This window comes from Lissotriton vulgaris, chromosome 11, assembly GCF_964263255.1.
Source record: "Lissotriton vulgaris chromosome 11, aLisVul1.2, whole genome shotgun sequence".
Lineage (NCBI taxonomy): Eukaryota > Metazoa > Chordata > Amphibia > Caudata > Salamandridae > Lissotriton > Lissotriton vulgaris.
The window spans coordinates 250,639,747-250,656,694 of NC_141699.1; positions in this window are offsets into that span (position 1 = coordinate 250,639,747).

Sequence of the window (16,948 nt, forward strand, 5' to 3'; positions counted from 1 at the left end):
TGTTTTTCCGGCCAACGGCGTAATTAATGCTCATCAGGCAACAGGACTGCCCCATAATAAGGGGGTTGGCGAAACTCGCATCTTAGCACTCAGTGTATACGCAGAGCCATTCCAAAACTCTGCTACACCCCACTCATCTCTAGATAGCTCTGGATTTGACCACAACGGCACTAGATAAAATCAACAAGACCAGGGGGCGGACCACATAATGGAGAAGCACCCATCCAAACTGGACCATCACCTTGCACTGATCAATGACGTCTTGACCTCAATGGTAAACGCAGCCATAATGCACGCCGACAAATTAGACGTCCAGATAAGCTTACTTCACACAGTCGCCGGCCTGATATCAGGCATAGATTCCAAACTGGAAGCCTTGAACTCCTTAATTCAACTCGCCCAGGCAACTACCACAGCCACATTAAAGCCACTGGACTGTGGATGTAGCCCGGTGCTGCTCTGCTTGGAAAAACTGCCAGTAATAATGAACACTCTGATTGAAGATCTAAAAGCAGAAACCAGAAGGCATAGGAACAATGAAAATTTGAAGTCGGCAAATACAGATAATACTCCACTCGGGACACAGACGACTGTCGATTCTAATGGCAAAGAACCCCAGCAGGACATCACAAAGACGTCAGCAGCTGAACCGAGCTGGGCACTAAGGAGGACGCTACAAACAATTACAGACGAATGCAGCACCGCTGCCGAAGAACAAGCAAACTTAAACAGCTTGCAGGTGACAAGTCTTGAAACCGGTCACTTATCCCGAAAAAATAAGAAAAAACTAAAAAAGCTAAACAAACAAAGAAGAAGCAATCGTAATCAAAACGGCTCAATCAGGTTGTGGCTACTGCCGGAAACCAATGAAAATCCTGTGGAGAGTACAAACAATGTTGTGCCTACCACACATCAAAATCCCCCAACCCTAGACGGGAAAGCTATTTGGCCGGACAACTCAATCAAAATAAATCTTGATCCAACCCTTGGCAATACCCACAATGGTCTAGGCCAACGCTCTAAAAATTGGGTTAAAAGTGCTGCAACATCCAGCGGGCATCCCAAATTTCACGAGGAACAAACTACCCGGGCAGGCAGCCAGGCACCGCCTGATTTCCAGGTACCACATCGAGATAGCCAAATGCCGATCGACGCAACGGACAAACACTTACATAGCAAAACCAGAAGCTCACCAAAGGAAGACAACCAGAGAAAACTCTGGAAGGACTTCAATGATTCCAACAAGACAGCAGCAAAAAAAACAAGCGAAGTTTTTGCCGCCGATAACAAAAACGGGTACCATATACCATGTAAACGATGATGCAAATGCTGGGTCACAGCAAATCCGTCAGGATTTAATCAGCCAAGATTCATCCATAAAAGGGACACATAAATTACATATCCCATACACACAGGATGATCTGAAACTATGCCTCCAGCCAGAGGATGCCTCACAGGGCGAGTGGGACATACTCAACCGCAGCAATCTACTAAAACTCTTTGCGAACATCCCAGGCCTGGAAAATATAAAGTCATCTGACATTGATACAGTTTCCTTTTTCACGCAAGGACCAGGTGACATTAACGAATCTACAGAACTGTCTTTTTCAAACCCAGACATAATCCACACACTAAAAAGAAACGATCAAATACTAGAAGATTGGGGCATAAAGATCACGAGTCGGCCGACAAAATATCCTATGCCTTTGAAATATGCCCACTTGCAGCACCATATTGTCCCTAGAACACCGGACATACAAAGAGAGAACTCGAAAGTAGAGTTGCCTCTCCCACCCTCAAAAACACTCTCCATACTCCATGGGAGTGAAAGTGGAACAAATTTAAAAATGGCAAGCGACGAGTTACTCAAGGTCACTACAAACACTAGTAAAGGTACCCGGAGCTGCTCAATTCAAAATAACTCAAATGAAGATTGGTCTTGGGTGCCTCGTGCATTATCTCATAATTCCTAAACTCCACACCGTTGTAATTAAGACCATACCATCATACTTGCGGGCAGATTTACCAGGTATAAAACAGAAAAGGGAGACAACTGGGGAACAAAACTTATCTGTCATGTCCTGGAATGTAGCTGGGATACTACAACTAACACAATATCCCGCTACATCCCAACTCTTCAAAGATATAGACATAATCTGTATGCAAGAAACGTGGGCTATTAAACCAGTTTCGATCGGGGGATTTGCGGACTATCACAAACAAGCTGTTACAGAGAACATCTTCGGCAGACCGTCAGGAGGCATTTCCATATATATCAGGCTCTCACGGAAGATACAATTTAGGGAAATTACAACAACGTCTAATTCGTATATGGCCGGCATCTTGAATTGCCTTTCATCAAGTAAGGGCATATTGTCTATACTACTGATCAATGTTTACTACAACCCCAATGGACGGGGAAAAAAAGAAAAACTCTCCAAGTTATTAAAAGACATTGAAAATCTCCTCTTACAATTTGCCCAGATTAAGCATGGGCGGATTTTGCGGATCCACGATCCGCGGATTTTGCGGATTTGCGGATCGTGGATCCGCAAAATCCGCGGATTTTGCGGATTTGCGGATCCGCGGATTTGGGGCGGGGGCGGGGCTTCCATGCGAATGCACATGCCTCTTGTGAGGCCTCTATCCAGCATCACAGCTGATTTTCCACGGTAGAGTTGGGAAGAAGGCACACCTGTCCAGCCTCGACCACACCTGTCCAGCCTCGACGACGCTCACGATTGTTTTTGGGCTAATGAATGAGTCACTGAATTTGAGCATCAACTAGTTCGAGCGACCATGTGTGTGTTACTATGCAATCGCCCCGACGGGCGCAGGGGTCCCTTGAGTGAGCTGTCCATCATAGTGGGTGAATGGCGGGAAGACGGTGCAAACCGCGAGTGTGTGGGCGGGGCCAAACGGGTAGGGCTACCATGCAAGTTCAACATGCTTCTTCTGTGTATAAAAGGTCTGAGAAAGATCAGTTCAGCAGATGAAGAGAAAGAAACCCCTGGTCACAAGAACAGCACGGGTATTGTGCTCGTGAAAGTCAAGGATGCAAAGGCCTCTATCCAGCATCACAGCTAATTTTCCACGGTAGATTTGGGAAGAAGGCACACCTGCCTCGACGACGCTCACAATTGTTTTTGGGCTAATGAATGAGTCACTGAATTTGAGCATCAACTAGTTCGAGCGACCATGTGTGTGTTACTATGCAATCGCCCCGACGGGCGCAGGGGTCCCTTGAGTGAGCTGTCCATCATAGTGGGTGAATGGCGGGAAGACGGTGCAAACCGCGAGTGTGTGAGCGGGGCCAAACGGGCAGGGCTACCATGCGAGTTCACACATGCTTCTTGTGTGTATAAAAGGTCAGAGAAAGATCAGTTCAGCAGATGAAGAGAAATAAGCTCCTGGTCACAGAAACAGCACGGGTATTGCGCTCGTGAAAGTTAAGGATGCAAAAGCCTCTATCCAGCATCACAGCTGATTTTCCACGGTAGATTTGTGAAGAAGGCACACCTGCCTCGACGACGCTCACGATTAGGGCATGTTGTAACTATTTTAGGATGGCGCCGGCAAGCTGCCAGCGCCATCCTAAAATAGTTACTAAGTTAGCTTCAACGGGAAGCTCTAATAGATAAAATAAAGCAGGTGCTCGCACCTGCTTTATTTTATCTATTAGAGCTTCCCGTTGAAGCTAACTTAGTAACTATTTTAGGATGGCGCTGGCAGCTTGCCGGCGCCATCCTAAAATAGTTACAAGTTGACAGGCCAGCCAGGCTTCAACTTTTGCCCCCGGAATCCGCCGCTCGCGGATTTGCGAATTTGCGGTAAATTTGCGGGAGTTCGCGGATTGCGAATTTACCGAAAATTCGCAAAATCCGCGAGCGGAACGGATTTTGCCCTCATACTTAGCCCAGATGGACGCAATAATTCTCGGGGATTTCAACACACATAACATTGGAGACAAACTAGCAGAAAGCCACACCTCCCCAGCGACGGAAGCATTCAACGCCCTCTTGAATGCCTACCAGTTGGCATCAGCCCACTCCCTATCCTTAAAGAACTCTCCAGGAAATCTCTGTCCGCCAACTTACAACAATCTTACCACAATTGACTATATACTTCTAAGCTCTCGGCTACAGAGCCTAATGACAGGGTATAAAGTCGCACAGCAGAAGGAAAGTGATCATGCGGCTCTAATAACAACCTTAAATCTGACAGCAGACAATCAGCAGACACTTAAACAACTGGGATCGACAACTGGAATTGAACAGCACACATTGGTAAGAAGGATCAAATGGGATGGAGGCTCTATACATAACTTTGAGGAATGGAAAAAAGCATGGGTGGACGGTACTTTAAAGGAAACAAATAGGAGCATAATTAAAGACTGGGACCAGCTTGCCCACAATTTGGTAATACTCCTACAAGAAGGGAAAATAAGAAAAACCAACAACTATCCGAGGAATAACCTCGGTGATATACTTTCAATCCTGAAAAAGCGCGAAATTAGTGCGCATCAAACGAAAGACTTACCTGAAAACTGGCTCAACTACTGATAAACAACTCATGCAGGAAATAATAAAATCACATTCAAAGCAAGTTTGGGAGGAAAAACGGAAACAAACTGAAGCAAAGTGGCTAAAGATATTCGGACTGTTGAATCCCAGTAAAACGCAAGAGTTCTGGCAATACCTTAACACTCTAAATCAAGGGAATACGCAGAGAGAAAACTCAATTGTCTTCGACCTCTGGATAGCCCACGTGAAATCTTTATACAAAGAGGAAGGCATCCTAAATTATTCAAATACAGAATTAGACAACATAACAAAACTGACTAACCCAAAAAATTCATACACAGTGGAAAAAAAGTTAGTCAACACAATATTAAAAAAAATCAGACCCAACGGAGCGCCAGGACTCAACAGCTTGCCGGGCTCCCTATTCAGGCAAGACACAGACTTTTGGTCCGAAATCTGTCTGTGTTATACGCGGAATGTCGATTAGCAGGGAACGTACCGGATTCTTGGCGCGGGTCGCTCCTACATCCCATCTATAAGAAAGGGTCAAAATCAAACCCACAAAATTACCGGATGATTGCACTCCTTGATATCGAGGGAAAGGCCTACGCCAGTACCCTACTAATGGAACGCTCAAATTGGGTCAGTAAGGAAGGCCTCCTGCCATTCTATTAAACAGGGTTTAGACCAGGAGCTTCAACAGTGGATAACATCATAGCACTATCATACCTAACAAACAAGGCAGTGGCACGAAAATCTCTCTCTATTTTTGCCTGCTTTATTGACCAAACGGCGGCCTTTGATGGTGTCGACCGTTCCATTCTTTGGTAGAAACTGGCTACCTGGAATATCGACCCACAATTACTAAAATCAATTATTTCCGTATATTCAAACACCTGGGTCAGAATTAAATTGTTAACTACGTCTGCCTCAGAGAAAATTGACACCAATCGCGGCTTGAAGCAAGGATGCGTATTAGCCCCGATGCTATTCAATTTATACACCGCAGACATGGGCAAAGCCTTGATGGGAGCATCACTTGCAACTCCCCGTCTTGGGCACACCAGGATCCAATTACTGCAGTACGCTGATGATCTGGTATTACTAGACCACACTAAAATTGGGCTTCAAAAAGCCTTAACGGCCTTGGGCACTTACAACGCAAAAAACAAACTGATCGTGAACGCAGCCAAATCAAAAATAATAATATTGGGTCCTTTTCCGAAAAAAAAACTATAAAATGGAAGATAGGAAAACTGATGTTGGACTGCACACGACAATACAACTACTTGGGAGTTTGGCTTTGCGAGACAGGGCGGCCAGGAATACATCTTGAGAAAATACGGGCAAAAGGGAAAAGTATCTCGTACGCCCTGGGGAAGCTGTATGCAACTTTACATAGCCCCATGACAACAGCAATTCAAAGAGTATTAAGGGCAAAGCTAATACCATCTCTAAATTACGCTCAGCAGGCCTTCCCAGGTAAACTATCAAGCACCCTGGAAAAAATCCACTGCTCGACCTATAAAAAACTTTTCCACCTACCCTCTAGCACCAGAAACACTCTGGTGCGGCTCGAATTCGGCTTAACACAACAAAAGCTTGAGGAATTGGCCGCAGCTAGTAAATACTTTTACCTCACAACTGCGGCCCCAGAAAATACACTGAAATCTAGCATAAAGAGCATTTACCTGGAAGCAAAGAATCTGTGGTCGAATTTTCTCTCCTCCGCAAAAGAAACTTTGAACCTTGCTGTGGATAACTGGGACCCCGAGTTACTCAATTATGCCGCCATTAAAAGCGCAATAAAACGACAAGTCCGGCTCTGCTCACGTATCACTGACCTGGAAGCATTGGAATCAAGAGGCTTCCATGAATTGCTAATACTTCCGCAGTTGGCACAGACCTCGAAACTGCACCTTACCCAAGCAGTGGGCATGGTGGTAGTTAGTAGGATTTTAGCGCTTCGACTACACCCTCTGCCCCTTAAAGAGCTTTACTCCTGGAGTAGTCTTGAGATAACGCATTCTGAATGCCGCTTATATAAGTACAAACAAGAGCGCTTTGCTCACATCCTGTTTTGCTGCCCGGGTCTGTCTGCTGAGCGTAACCGCTATTTAAAGCCAATTCTACTCAGACAAGGAATTAGAACGACAAAGGAGGCGGTCAGCTATCTATTCACAATGGAAATAGTGAAAGACATGGCTGTGTTCAGCAAATTCATACAACAGCTGAAGCTGGCCCAGCCAAATTAGGCCAACGGCCGCTAACTGCTATGAGACATTCCAGCTTACGAAGAAACGGTCTAATGAACTTAGCTCTTTTAATCATGTTCTTATTCATTTTTAAAGTTTTCTCTTTTTACTCTTTATTACTCCATCTTTGATATGAAAACAAGGCTAACTAAAAGTTTGATGTCTTCTTTAATGGTTTTGAGTAACCAAATAAAGCTTTTTATTCATTCATTCATTCATTCATAAACAGCAGTGTACACGTAGGACTTAGGTCATCTAGGTCTCTACTGACTATGTTAAACTTAATTTAGGTTTGCGCCAGCTAGCTCAGAGGTCACTGGAAACTTTCTTGGATGAATAGGGAGGGATGACCTTCCCTGGCTCAGACAAGAAGGGATTCAGTTTCCGACAACCGTATAAACATGACAACTTTGCTCCCTCAGAATAAGAGTGTATCTCTAGAGTCGTGTGAAAACAATAGACAGCTAGTTCACTCACTCAACAGTGCATACTTAGTTTCACCAGAGTGCAGAGAAATAAAGAGACAGGCGTTTTCAATAAAATGTGTTATTTATTGAGCCGTCTTCTTTCTCATGCAAGAGAAATGAATTTCCACAATTGCAATACTTAAAGTAAAGTAAAGTGCAAACAGTAAAAGTAGTATTAGGAAATAATACTGTAAAAGCATGGATATGGTTTCTTAGCCATATGATACTTTAAAATGGATAAAATATATACATGTAACTATAAACATGCATATGTAACTATGCACCTTGTACCTAACTACCTCAACTATTACATGCTATTACTCCATACCCTACCTTGTAAAGCGCTCTGATATCTGCAAAGATCTTGTTCGCGCTATATAAAACCTTCAAAATAAATAAATAAAATAAATACACAAATACATTGACTAACGTACTCAACTGGTGCTTCTAACTAAGCCTACCCCGGTGTACCTGACCTAAGCCTAATATTTGGGAAGGGATGAGTAGGTAGCAGTTTAAGTTAAGTTGGTTGAGATAGTACCTTGGTAATAGAATGTGGGAGGTCTGGTATCTCTTTCCTCAGGACTCGATCTCCCAGCCATCCGCAAGAGTAGGCATGAAACACCGGAGCTGGATTTTCTCGGCTGGAGAAAAAGACAGTGTCTCTCTCAGTGCGTCAAACGGGAGGGGCTCTCGCATCAGCTGGGCTCTCGGGCAAGTAGATGGCCGCTCTGCTCCAAACCACTGTGTGTTTGCTTAAGGCAACTGTTGGTATTTTATACCTGGAAGGTGCCGGGTTTGACGTAAGGTTGGACATAAGACGTCACTAAGAACTAACAGTTATTTCTAGACTTCATGAGTTCTTGTTCAAATCAAAACAAAAGCAGGGAGGATTTTCCCGGGCAGCTGGAGGCTTGGTTTGTTTAAAGAACGCATTGTGCTTTCTAGGAGTCGATGGGAGTAGCCGTGCTGTGCTTTGGACTGCATGGGATATTTCTGAATATGGATCTGATTCTTATGCCTTTATCAGGATATTATTGATTATATACTCACAAGGGCATAAATCAGGAATATCGAATTAGGGTCCTAGATATACACACGACACCCACTCCACGGATTGATGTCCATCATTACTAAAAAACTAAGCAATAGTAAACATTCAACGATGCATGTGTGTTTTCCGACCCACCCCAAAATACATATTTTGCATTTGAAATAGTATAAGGTAAATACACGAAAATGAGTGCTGGTACTGTACGCTTTTCAAGCAGTGTCATCATTCAGATAAATGCATATATATCAGCTGAATGAATTGTGAAAATTACACATGAAATGGCTCTGAATACAGAAAAGAAGGTCGAGACCATTCCATGACATATTTATGCAAAATGCAGTATATGTGCTGGAGGCTGAGGTCAAATATTGGATCAAGTATCCTAAAAATAGAAGCTCTGTTCTCTAAGAATAGTTCTACTTTAAGCAGAGTACCATGTGCCAAAACAAGGTAAATATTTTGGAAAATGGACAACAATAATTTCGCTTTCAGAGGAAAAATTAGTTCCAAATATTTTCTGTAGCTTTGTTTTTCAAAACTGAAGGCCGAATTCAGAGTTCAGGGAACGCTGTGTGCTCATTTTTTTATTAGGAGGTATTCTCGTTGACTGGAGAGAACATTATTTCAGACAGACCTGCAAAAAATTGGTCTACCACATCAGGTGAAAGTTCGACCAAGTTCGAAAATACTGCAACTGTGCAGTTCTATGCGTGATTGCTATCATCGATGTTTGGATCAGCAATGCTTAAAGAAGGTTGTACCTGATTGGTGCTGCTTTCCTCTCCTACCTCACCGCCACCTATTCGTAGTGGTGAAGTCTCAACGAATGCCGTCATCAGAATCGGTAGCCGCTGGGGACAAAACGATGCATGAGTCGTTACAGGACCTAGCAAAGTATCGATATCCATTGGTACTGCTGATTGTAGTGTAAGACAGATGTCCAACACGCATTCTTCTCCGCATAGCAGTCATCGAAGCACAGGTATGATGCAATCTTGCCAGATCGGTCTGAATGAAAGAAACCATGTTGTACTCAGATCTCTTAGCTGGGCCAATCCGAGGACCTTAGTGATACGGTCTCGGTATCGTATTGCTAGGATTGTTTCTTCCATCGTTGCTCGAGTCTTGTCTGTGGATTGGCTTGCCATATCAGTGCAGAAGGAGCAAAAATAAAATTCCTGCCACGAGTCCCAAGATAAAGGGTAGGCCGCCAAAAACAGAATGGACAAAATTCGTGAAGATGCCCAGAACTGTTTCAAAGGGTGCTAATAGTCCCGAAAAAATGGTCTTAAATACATGTGCGATGCTACTGGTATCAGACATGTTTAAGATTTGGCTTAGTATTTCTACGAAATGCACAGGGCAATTTGTCGATAAAAGGGAATGTATCTCTGCTGATGTCCTTGCCACTTGCAGATCATACATTTCTTTTGATGACGTTAGAGGCACAGTTGTCTGTAAAAGAATAGACTTCATTCTGGTTAAAGTATCAAATCAAATAGAAGAGATATTCAACCGAGGCCATAACGCACCCCCCATATCTGGATTACTGTGTGGATACAATACTTGCATATAGCAAACGGCCCTGGAAGTTACAGTTGTCAGATAGGCTTTTTCTGGCAGCATGCCACAACAGCTGTGGTCACTTATTAAAATGTAACTGCCGTTAGAAAGTGGTCTAAAAATGGTTCTATCCATTTTGCAGGGGTGCCTTGCAGGTGACATGAAAGGTTATTCGAAGACCCTTAGCCGGCTCCATGCAAATTAATACCTTGACACAGAAGTGTACCGCTTAGTGATTTCTTTACAATTTTTACCACTAAGAAATACCTCCTTGTTCCCTTCACTGTAACATCTGTGTGTATAAGGTAAATCCCAGGTTGATTTGATGTATTATTTACCCAACCTTTCATACTGGCCTGCAGGTATATACTCTTGACAGTATTTAAACTGGAAAGTTGTTATCGGAATTGTAATCGTTCCGTGTAATATCCATTCAATGACAGGTCTCTCTGACATTGTCAATGGTACTCTCTCGAGTTTTTCAATGCTCAGAATCGTATAATCTGCTCCTTTTTGTGCCAAACTAATTTGTTTATCAGTAAGGTTAAAGATACCGAATAATGACGCTGTGTTGATTAAACACCATGGTACGTAGCCTGAACGCAGATTTTGGAACGTCCAACCAAGCTGTACAATAGAACGTAATTGAGACTGACCATGTTGTAACATTAGTAAGTCCTGCTCTATTATATCAAAAGCAGATGATACAATGCTGTCCAGTGAATATATTCTGGAGGACAGAGTCGTTAACCCATTGTCCACAACAGAAAGTGATTTTTCCAAATTTATACGATCAATTTCTCGTATTTTTTCTGCTCTTTCAATTTGCATTACTTTCCATGCTTCGTTGTACGCAGCATATATACCGGCCTCTATGAAACATTTTTGACGCTGTTTGCGTGGTCCCATTATGAAATCACGCAAGTCAGCACCGTCTTTAAGTAAAGTCAAGTGTTGCTTAATTTCAGTGTGGATTTCTCTAGCCACTCAAGGCAAAGTTTCCCTACACTGTATGTTGTAACTATCCCTGGATGTTGTCTCTGGGAGTATCTAGGGTCTGGTCTGGTCATTTTGAACCCCTGTGTTTTGTTCAGGAATCTATCTTGACAGTTATTCGTGTCTGTTGGCCAGATCAACCACTTTTTCCAATCAGGATGTGTTCTGTTTTGGTGTAAAATATGGGATACGTCTATCTCCACATCTGCAGTGCTATCACTATCAGTTATGGGTTTCGGAATAGACGGTGTATTGAAGTCTTTTATTTTAGCTAGGCCAAGACAAGTAGTTTGTTGAATTGTGTCATTCAAGAATAGCATTTGTTCTGGGATCATACAGGCCCTAAATAATGCCTTTAGGCCTTGTACTTGCCAATCTTTGGAACCTCAGATCGTTTTTGTTTCAATGGTGTTTTTCCAAACTTGAAAACCAAATGTAGACATTTTGTCATAACATTTTTCAGAATAAATCAGTTTAGTATTTGTCAACATTGTTTTCATTCCTGTTCTACTTAACACTTTAAAATAAAACGTTTCTGGATTACTGTTATTTAACCCTGAGAAGTACTGGAATTTCTCATAAAATGTTTTCGAACTGCCTTTTAGTGGAGTTGGAATGTGTTCCCACTGGTTATAAGATAAAACATTTCTAGGCTGAACATTTGTATGCAAATAGTGATCACCATAATGGTTATAACAGTATAACTCTTCATAATTCGATGAACCCTGTAAGTAATCATGTTCTGTAAATTTTGCTGACATTACTAAATCTGACATCATATTATTAATGTTTTCAAAGTCCCAATCATCAGAAAATGTACTTGGTGTCACAAAGTCACTTAATGAAACCTTGAACTGATGTGGATATTTGAAGAGTTCAACCGGGCCAAAAATGTCATAATCAGTTCTGTCCCATGCTACCCCACCGGGTATTGGATTAGCTGAGATGTTTACTGATGTCAGTTCACTTTTCTCGATGTGGGAGGATGTGTGAGGCTTTAGGACCAAGTTGATGTTCTGGCTTGCTGTGTCCATTGTACTATATTTTCCATCAATGAATTTTCCCAAAAATAGAACCATGATAAGCCAAAGCAGGAGAGTAAGTACACCTAACACAATCCAAAATTCAATCCATGGTGAAATCAGATATGTTTCTTTTAGTTGGTGAGAAAGTTCAATTACTTTGTCTTTGAAAGTTTTTGTTGGAGGCGTTTCTTCATGCTCGCTTGGATCTTTAGAGAAGTCGTCGAAATTGATGAAATAGCCGTTGCAGTTCTGTCAATTGTTGGAATTTTTTCCGGATTTTCATTTGCTTTTGCATTTTTCTTTGTTTCATTAGCATAGTCAGGGGCTACATCATTGTAGACTGGTGTTTCTTGATGAACTGTTGCAATTTGGGTTTCAAGAGGCACTAATTCCATGGCATTATTGCATAGTCCTTCGTTACTCACTGCAGATTTATCAAATGTGATTAGTCTCTCAGTATGAGCCTCTTGGATTGTAGCAAATTTTGGTATTCTGTTATTTCTTGGGAGTCCACTTGGCCTACTACTTATTATTGGGCACATGATTGTGGTTTTACCAGGTCGATGGATACAACTCTGTTCTCCTTTTTACCAGCAAGGGGCGGTAGTACAACTGATCTTGTTCCGTTGATAGCTAAGACAGGTACTGCTTTTCTGTAAGAAGGCACAAATTCCTTCTTTACCGTGATCTTTTCTCTGACCAGATCCCCAATCTTTGGAATCCAGACAGGTCTTGCTAGGACAGGTGGTTTCTCTTCAGTGGTTGCCGGCTGTTGTTTCAACTTTATGTTACTCAGGTTTTTTCTTGTTTCATTTAAGTCCTGTAAAACAGCCAAACGATCTTTGATATCAAAGGATTTTTCTTCTGCCACTGAAGTGTGACAATCAAGGTCCTGAATTAGCATTCTAGTGCCGAACAATAGTTCGTATGGAGGGAGACCTTTTAGAGAATTTCTTGGCAGATTATTAAGACTACGTTGGACACTTGTTAAATGTTTGACCCACCCATCACCCGAACCTAATACCCTCGCCGTAATAGATTGCTTTATGTCCCGGTTTTTTCTTTCCACAACCACATTTCCCTCAGGATGGAAGGGAGAAGAGTACCGCAATGCGATGCCCATGCTGTTCATGGCCTCTTTGTAAGCTCGAGAGCTAAATGCAGGACCCTGATCAGAATGTAGCATGCCAATTGCGTATGTGCCGATAAAGACTGTCAAATCTTTTATAACAGTTCTGGCGTCAGCCGAGTGCTGGGGCCACATTTTTAAGTGAATTAAGTCTTTTATTAATTATGGGACGCATTTCTCCGACTGGATTTCTGCGCTATAGATAGCCTCATGCTATCTAATAGTGGTATCTGGGCTACAGGCTGGTCCGATTCACAACTGCGATCTCTGTTGCAGTCCTTACAATTTTTTGCAAAATAGTAGATATCTACGCTCATTCCCTTCCACCAGTACTCTGATTGTAGTTCCATCAGAGATTTCAGGATCTTTTGGTGCCTCAGACCCAACCCCATATGTACTTCTTGTAGCAAGAAGATTCTCCGCTTCATGTTTGGAATTACTCTATCCCCCACTCCAGTCATTCGAGCAAATGGAACAAAGTTTGCATCAATTATGTATGTATTACTGAGTGGATAGTTGAGAGGTAATGCTGCATAATCGCCTTTTAATGAGGCTTTTACTGCCAACATGGTTTCTCCATCTATTTGTTTTTCTGAATGCTTTTCAGTGGCTACGGAAGCCGGTTGAACCGCTCCCGCTGTGGCTGTGTTAGCCAATAAATTTCCTGCAACGTGAACGCCATCACGTCGATGACTCAGTGCGTGTATCACGTGAGTCTTTCGTAGTTCTTTCTTTAAAAGAACTACTTGTTCTCAAAGTGTTTTATGCTTTATTGTGGCACCTGTGACATCTTTGTAACCGTTTTTGATCCATGTCTGCATATCACTGTTGTATGATTTGACGCAGAAATACGAATCACACACTATTAGTGTGGGGAATTCGCGATCAGCATTTTCAAGCGCCATCTTTAAAGTTCCTATTTCAGCTCGCTGAGCTGTACATTTCCTGAGTGATTCAGTTTTGGTAATCATTGGTTTGAATCGTAGTGTTGTGCGAATCTGTCCATATAGATTACACAGGTGTATTGTTCTAGAGGCAGAATTTCAGCTGGCAGAGGATATTCTCGTTCATATACTAGATCATCTAGTTTTTTCAGTTTTGGATCAAAATAGTATTTCACGTCTTCTGTGGCAAAATAATTTTCCCATTCTATCCATTTTGGATCTAAGACCACTTTAATCAGATTATGTGGACTTGTTAACGCCTCAAGGGCTGGTTCTGATGAGAAAACAGCTATTCTTTTGCCTTGGGCTAGGGCTCTTTCTTTTGCTACAGCAGTTTGAACCGCAGTCAGAATTTTTTCTGTAGAGCTGAATTTCATTTCAGCGTGAGTGTACAAATGTGATTTGTAAGCTATAGGTACCGTTTCTCCCTCATTAGAGGTCAGGTATGTGAATCCGTATCTTCCTGGGATGACTCGGATGACAAGACTGTGTATGTTTTCGCGAGTTTGTAATTTTGTTTTAGCTAACATGTCTGTTTGCAATGATCTCAAAATCTCTGTGTGTTTCTGAGTCCAATTGATTTGTTTGAAATCTGGTCTTATTAATTCATAGAGCGGTTTAACCCTCTCTGCATAATTTAGAATGTATGTTCTCTCGAAATTCAGGAAACCTAGTATTGATTGTAAATTCTTCAGTGTTTTTGGTGCTTGGAGTACAGCACATTTCTCTAAGAAATTGTCTGCCAGGCGTTTGCCTTCACTTGATAATTCATATCCTAAAAATAGGCAGTTAGATGGGCAATTCGTGACTTTTTAAAGTTGAATTTGTAATCCTCTGACGCGAACCCAAGTATTATGGTGCTCACCCGTTTTAAGTGAGTCTCCAGGTCATCATCTGTGAGATAGATGTCATCGACATATGATAATGCTTCATCATCATATATTTGTAGTACCTCTGTTACCCTCGCTGAGAATAATCCTGGGTTATTCTTGAATCCCTGTGGGAGTCGGCAAAATTGTTTTTGCGATCCAATTATTGAGAAAGCGGTCAAATACCTGCTTTCAGGTGCAATGTTTTGACAGAGGAATCCATTAGAGATATCTAATGTTGTTTTATATTTTTTGCGCACAATGTTATTCATTAGTGCTGCACTGTGTGAGTTTTGTACTGCAAATGTTTTACAACAGGATTTAAGGTGTCTGTAGTCCAAAACTAGACGATATGAATTGTCTGGCTTGGAGACAGGAAACAAAGGATTTTTCATTTGAGAGGTGCATGTTTCGATTACCCCTTGATATTCAAGTTGATCTAAGATCTCCCTGACTTGCTTTTTAGCTTCTTGTTTAACTGGGTACTGCCTTTGTGCAGTGGGCTGATTTTTTAACTGGATTTTGTGGTTAGGAGAATTCTCATCCCATCCTACATGATTTTTGTATAAGGCAGGAGCTTGAGCCATTGCCCATTTTCTTGCCAATGTGTATTTTTTATGAATCGGAATATGATTTGAGAAGGCAGGCATAATCATTTCTTCACCATGAGGGCACTCCCTGACAAACTCTGGTGGCCAGTCTTTCTCAGCTAACAGAATGTCATAGCCTTTTGAAAGTTTTTCCCAAAACAAACCTTTTATTTCCCTAGTTCTATCTTCCTCTATACGTAATGTTATTTCATATAGTTTATGGGGCACACTAACTCGTGTGTCTGCAGTTTCCACCTGAATGTATTCATTCGTGTCCACTGTCTCCAGAAGATTCATCAGGATCTTGCGAGCTATGGTCACTTCTGCTGCGCTGTCTAGCATTGTCTGTGCCCACTCTCAGTTTTTCAGTTGTGTCCTCAGAATTCTCGGCATGTTTAATTTTAATACTTGCTACCTTCTTTCTGGGAAATTGTAATTTTTTACTTTGATAAGCAGGTTCCTTGTCTTTGCACTTGACGTGCTCTTCGCTGTGTTCTGACCGTCCTCTTCTTTCCAATTTCTGTTAGGAAGATCGAGAAAGATTGAGTGAGAAGGATCGAGAGGGACGTGTATCAACATCTTGATATCTGTCTGGTTTTCTTATTGTATCCCTATCTCTAAGGTTGTATCTTTTTTCAGAGGACTCCCTTTGGGGAGACTTGTCTTCTCGGCCTGGAGATCTCTCTCTGTGCTGAGGAGACCTTCCTCTGGACTGGAAATGTTTTTCCCTGGCAGTGGATTGTCTATTACCATCCCAACTCTTTTTTGGAGTTTTTATATTATTTTTAATAAATGTTTTTTCAGGATTTTCAGTTAGTTGGGGTTTTACCGGTTTCCCACCCAAACTATCTCTTTCTAGCTCTTCATAGGATTTTTCTATGATTCTGGCGAGTTCAAATGGTTGGTCTGCTATATCTGTTTCCTTCAATTTCTGGTGGATCTTTATATTATCCCTTGCAAATTGAACTAATTCTCTATATGCCTTTGTAAATTCTTTTAGTTTAACTAGGAGTTCTTCGCTTGACATTATTTCGTAGTCTGGGTGTGTTGCATAGTTGCATAGGACCGGACCCGTTGCTTCTGGGCTACCTAGTGGACCGAGCCTGGTGATGTGATTATTATGTTTTAGGGCGTCATTAACCAGAGCAGGTGCTCTTGGTAATTTAGTGGGATTTCGATCTCCTCGAAAGGAGTGTATTCTCCCGGAGGTTCCTCTATTTTGTAATAGTGGAAATCTTTTGTCGTAGCGTGTGCTGCTGGAAAATTTATCATGAATAGAATACCTCTGTCTGCCGCTATTCATGTGCCCCCACCACGAATATGACTGTACCACCTCTTAGTTTCAGTCCATTTTCTATAAGTTTAATAGTTATAGTTCTTCTTATATTGACCGGAATGATTATAACACTCGGGTCATTTTCTTGGAGGGCTATGTCTTCCTCCAAGAGTCGAACTGCTAAGGCTTCTCTTTCTTTCTCTTCCTCACTTTCTGACATTTTACTGACTGAAAGTTTTTTTGTTGCAGATCGAGTT